This window comes from Myotis davidii, unplaced genomic scaffold (assembly GCF_000327345.1).
Source record: "Myotis davidii unplaced genomic scaffold, ASM32734v1 scaffold726, whole genome shotgun sequence".
Lineage (NCBI taxonomy): Eukaryota > Metazoa > Chordata > Mammalia > Chiroptera > Vespertilionidae > Myotis > Myotis davidii.
Window position 1 is genome coordinate 829,215 of NW_006297808.1, and position 6,288 is coordinate 835,502.

The following is a 6,288-nucleotide window of genomic DNA, read 5'->3' on the forward strand; positions in this document are numbered from 1 at the left end:
CAAACCCTCTGCTTTTTAGCTACTGTAAACACTACTCCCTGAACCATGTTTGTCATTTTCACTGAAGTTTGTGGTTTTCAGACTGGTCTGTGAAACACAGCCCTATCTCTAGGACTAGGTAATGGGTCAGAATGCCCCCCTCCCCTTTCCCTTTTTTAAAAAGGTGGTAATAGTTTTCAAATTTTTAGAAATTGGTAAAATAGACAATACAGTGTACAGATGATGTGTTGTAGAATTGTGCACCTGAAACCTATATAATTTTGTTAACCAGTCTCACTCCAATAAATTCAGTTAAAAAAGTAAAAATGAAAAAGATTGTGGTCAAATATACATAACAGGCAATTTATAATTTTAACTATTTTTTTTACGAATGCAGATCTGTCATTAAGCATATTCACATTGTTTTTTAACTGTTATCATCACCGATCTCCAGAAGTTTTCATCTTCCTGAACTGAAACTGTTCATTGCAAACACTAAACTACTCATTTTACACCCCACCACAACCCCTGGCAACCACCATTTTCTTTCTATGTCTATACTAGTATATTTGACTACTGTAAGTATAGTCATAGAGCTGAAACCGGTTTGGCTCAGTGGATAGAGCGTCGGCTTGCGGACTGGAGGGTCCCAGGTTCGATTCCGGTCAAGGGCATGTACCTGGGTTGCGGGCACATCCCCAGTGGGAGATGTGCAGGAGGCAGCTGATCGATGTTTCTCTCTCATCGATGTTTCTAACTCTCTATCTCTCTCCCTTCCTCTCTGTAAAACATCAATAAAATATATTTAAAAAAAAAAAAAAAAGTATAGTCATAGAATATTTCTCCTTTTGTGACTCGCTTATTTAGCAGAATGTCTTCAAAGTTCACCCACATTGTAATATGTGCCAGAATTTTTTTCCTTTTTAAGTCAGTAATGTTCTAGTGTATATATATATATATAATACCACATTTTGTTTATTCGTCCATGGATGGACACTTGGGTCACTTCCACCTTTTGGCTATTGTGAATAATGCTGCTATGAACATGGATGTACAACTATCTGTTCTAGTTCCTACTTTCAATTCTTTGGGGTATAGACCCAGAAATAGAATTGTTGGATTACATAGGAATTCTATTTAATTTCTTGAGGAACTGCCATAATGTCTTCCATAGTGGGTGTACCATTTCACCCTCCTACCAGTAATGCTTAAGGGTTCCAGTTTCCCACATCTTTGCCAACATTTGTTATGTTCTGTTTCTTTGATAATAGCCTAAGGTGTGAAGTGGTATCTTGTGGATTTGATTTGTATTTCCCTAATGATTAGTGATGTTGACCATCTTTTCATGTGCTTATTGGCCATATGTCTTATCGTTGGGCAAATGTCTATCTAGTCCTCTGGCTATTTTATAATTGAGTTGTTTGGGTGTTTGTTGTCCAGTTGTATGGCTTTTTTTTTTTAATGTTTTTATTGATTTTAGAGAGAGAGGAAAGGATAGTGGTATTGAGAAACAGATAAAAAACATCAATCGGCTGCTTCCTGCATTCCTCCTATTGGGGATTGAGCCCACAACGTCGGCATATGCTCTGACTAGGGTTTAGAACCAGAAACCCCTTGGTTCACGTGCCAACGCTCAACCACTGAGCCACACCAGCTGGGCTCTATGGGTTCTTTATATGTTCTGGATATATGATTTGCAAGTATATTCTCCTATTCCATGAGCTGCCCTTTCTTTCTATTGATAATATCTTGATGCACAAAAGTTTTAAATTTTAATGTACAACATCTATTTTTTCTATTGTTGTCTCTGCTTTTGCTGTCCTATATAAGAAATCATTGCCAAATTCAGTATCATGAAGCATTTTCCTGTTTTCTTTTTTAGTTAATTTTTATAGACAGTAAAAGGTAAGAATCCAAGTTAATGGTTTTGCATGCGTGTATCCAGTTCTCTTGTTTTTTAATTTTAAAAGTAACATGTTCATTGTAAGTAAAAAGTGAGAGGTAAGTAAAATATGAAACAACTCCTATTCTAGTTTTACTGCCCAAGAATACCACTCTTTAATAGTTTGATGTGTTTTCTATATACATACAAGGTTGTGGGTTTGTGGATTTTATAGAATGGAATCCTTTGCATAATGTTCTGCAGTTTTTCATTCATCAGCATATCCTGAACATCTGTCTCCCCTTCCTATGAGTCCATGTAAATGTTCATTTTTCTGACATCTTAATTTCTTACTAATGAACATTAGGATGTCTCTGGTTTTTCCTTAAAAAAATTTTTTTTTAATAATTTTTATATTTTTAATTGCATTTATTGGGGTTAACAATTTATACATCATCTCTATTATGTGTTCACCTCCCCAAGTCTTTTTTTGAAAAAAATATATTTTTATTAATTTCAGAGAGGAAGAAAGAGGGAGAGAAAGATAGAAACATGAATGATGAGAGGGAATCATCTATCAGCTGCCTCCTGCACACTTCCCACTGGGGGTTGAACTTGCAACCCGGGCATGTACCCTTGACCAGAATGGAACCTGGGACCCTTTATTCCGCAGGTCGATGCTGTATCCATTAAGCAAAACTGGCTAGGGCCCCAAGTCTTCTTCCATCACTATTTATTTCCCCCTACACCTATATTCTCCTCTGCCTCTCCCCACCCCGTTTTCCCTCTGGTAATCACTATATACTAGTATTGTTGTCTGTGTCTGAGGTTTTTTTTGTGTTTGTTTTGCTTAATTCTCTCACCTTTTTCACCTAGCCTGTTTTTTCTTTATTAAAATAATCAGCAGCTGTCTTTGTCTGCTTTGTGTATTAGGTTTCTGCTTAAAATTACGTAAGAATTTGAAAAGAGTACATTAAAGAAGTCCCAGGCATTATCCAGTAGCATACTTTCCCCTATTTTTGAATTCCCCTTTTCTCCCTTCTTTTGTTTCATAAACAATTGGAAAGAGCTTGTTAGTGTCAGTCACTGTGGTAAGTCTGCAGGTTACAATGATGAGTAAAAGCCAGAAGTCTCTGCCCCCAAGGAACTCATTTTGAGTGTGAGAGATAGTTATAGTAGTGTTATAAGTACTGATGATAAAAAGAGCAGTACCTGAGTCACCAGGGATACCTGGGGGCAAATTAGAGAGGACTTCCCAGAGGAGAAGAACATATCAGCTAGGTTTTGAAGAATAAATTGGAGTTAATCAGATGGAAAGGTGCATAGGCTGAACTTGGCCTCCTTGTCATTTACAGCTGCCCTCTCAGTTTACATAGAATGAGTCTACTGTCCAAAGCTCCTCAGGTATTTGAACACGTTGTCAGGTACCCCCTAAATTTCTTCCTGGGCCAAGAGTGATACCAGTATGTGATTATTTTGTGGAAGAGAGTAAGCAGAACAGAACTAAGACACAGTTAAATAAAGGTTTAACAATTAATTTGTGACTTAGGCTTAGAGACTTCACATATATGTCATTATCGTACAAGGATTAATTCTCACCTCCTTGTGTTCTTTTTAATGATTATATGGCCACCAGGTCACCTAGATGAAGTCTAAGACATTAGATAGTTAATAGTCTCCTTTGCTGAATATTACATGGGTTTTGTTTTTAACTCAGTTTTATACAGAAGAGCCTCTTTCTTGATATGATCTTTCTCTGCTATTTATTTACCTATAAATTTTCTTATTAAGAACTAGATGTAGATTTCTTACATATTTTTTATTTTTAGTGCTCAACCCCATGGTGAAGTAACCTCTTCTTAGCTTGTCATATGAGACTTGATTCTTAGCTTGAATGGGGGGAAAAATATGAACACTTTACAGGTTTAATCTTGGGGCCCAGACACATTGTACACAAATGGAAAGCACGGAAGAGTTTCATGGAAAATCAATTAGGTTGCCTACTGAGTAGTTCAACAATGTTCTCCATTAAAATGGCATTATGTCCTTCAGTTCCCTACCAAACAAAGGTCAACTTTGACACAGCTCTGAAATTTTCCACTGTCCTTTGCTTTGACGGTTTCCACTTAGCATGGGCCAGGGTTTTTTTTTAGTTGGCATTAGGTTGTTGCATGAGCTAATATCAGTCTCTAATCTGGGCTTCAGTTTCCTTATTATAAAAGTAGATTATCTCTCGATTATCTTTTTTGTAATAGTTATTGACTTTGAATATTTAATGTTTATTTCATTTCCTTGTATTAAATGGGAAAGACATGGTATAATTTGGCAAAATCCTGGATTCTGTTAGGCTCTCTGCTTAGTTTGGCTCCTTTTGTCCTAACAACCTGATTATCTGTTTTTACATTTTATACATTCTTTGTGGAAAAATATGGTCTGAGGCCTCATTATAGTTTTGCCAAGATATACTGCCTTTTTACTGTTAGGCGGAGGGACTTGCATGTAAACTGGTTTCCTTTTGGTTCTGTTATACTCACTTCTATCTAGGGACCAACTTTATTTAAACATGCTAGAGAATTTGAAATTTTCATCAGAGAGTATTTACTGGATGTGTTGAATGTCAAAATTTTTATTTTGCTGCTCTTGATCTGTTTTTGAAAACACTGCTTTGCCCGGCCACTATGGTTCAGTTGTTTGAGCATCATACCATGCACCAGGAGGTGGCTGGTTCGATTCCCAGTCAGGGCACATGCCCAGATTTCATGCTTGATCCCCTGTAGGGGGGTGTGCAGGAGGCAGCCAATCAATGTTTCTCTCATTGGTTTCTATCACTTTCCTCCTTTCTGTGAAGTCAGTAAAAACATATTTTAAAACAAAACCAAAAAAAAAAAAATCTCATACTGTTTTGACTATGATAAGGTTTTGTTTTTTAATGTGCTGGACTGTTTAGAATTTTGTGCAGTGGGAGAAGACCAGGATGCTCTTTCAAATCTTGAGTGCCTAATGTTATTGCCCTCAAAATTAGAGGCTGGTTGGAGTCTAGGCTGGTCTAGATGGATAACTCAGTGGATATAATCAGTGGATAGGACACTGATGATTAGTATGTATAATGCCAAGAGCATTGGTTCGGGATAAATTGGCCCTTAATTGCTGTGAGACCTTGGGTAACCTTTCTTTCCACGAAAAATAATAAATGAATATTACCTAATTGTGCACAAACATTTCCTAGCAACATTATTCAGAATAGCCAAAAAATTGAAATGATCCAAATGTTTATCAACTGATTAATGGATAAACAAAGTGTGATATATCCATACAATGGATATTATTTGGCAATTAAAATGGAATGAAGTACTGATATATGCTATGGTGTGGATAAACCTAGAAAGCATGCGCAGTAAAGAAGCCAGTCATAGAAGGCCTGATGTTATATGAAATGTCCAGAATAGACAAATCTATAGCCCACAAGTAGATAAATTGTTACTTATCGGCTGGGTAAATGTGGTGGGGGAGGGGAGGGAATGGGGAATGAGTGCTAATGGGGTGGGTACAAGGTTTCTTTTGGGGATGATGAATGTTCTAAAATTAAGATTATATTGACAGTTGCACAACTCTGTAAATATATATGAAAAACCATTGATTGTACACTTTACAAGGTGAACTTGTCAATATATAAATTTTATCACAATAAATGTTTTTAAAATGAGGTTAAATGAGCCTGTTTTGAAGATCCCTTCCAGTGTTTTTATTAATCTTCACTGGAGTATATTTTTCTATTGATGTTTAGAGAGAGTTGAAGTGAGGGGGAGAGACAGAGAAACATCAATGTGTGAGAGCCACATCGATTGGTTGTTACCCATACACACCCTTACCAGCCTGCAACCAAGCTATAATGTCCTTGACTGCAGTCAAACCTGTGACCTTTCAGTCTGCAGGCTGACACTCCTATCCACTGAGCCAAACCAGCTAGGGCTCAGTTTTTTTATTTTAGAGGCCAAATGAGCTATTGAGTACTCAGATTTAAAATTTATAAGAAATAACTTAAGGAAGTAAAAAAGCATTACTTTAGGCTAAGACATTTTCTTGAAAAGGTGTGCATCTGACTATCCACTAGAGGACAGCAAAGCCCATTTTAGCCATTTTCTATCTGTTTTCAATAGCACTCTTTTAAAGAAAGTCTGTGGTACCATGTGTTAGCTCTCCATTACAACAGGTGGAAAAACTAGCAGCTGTCATAATGGACCCGATGTTTTTTGTTTTTGTTTTAATATATTTTATTGATTTTTTTATAGAGAGGAAGGGAGAGAGATAGAGAGTTAGAAACATCGATGAGAGAGAAACATCGATTAGCTGCCTCCTGCACACTCCCCACTGGGGATGTGCCCGCAACCCAGGTACATGCCCTTGACCGGAATCGAACCTGGGACCTT

At 37.0% G+C, this 6,288-nt stretch overlaps 1 protein-coding gene across 1 annotated transcript in view; it reads left to right on the top strand.

The window, feature by feature from the left end:
- Window positions 1–6,288, top strand: part of BAZ1B (bromodomain adjacent to zinc finger domain 1B) — a 69,514-nt gene that overhangs the window by 52,988 nt on the left and 10,238 nt on the right.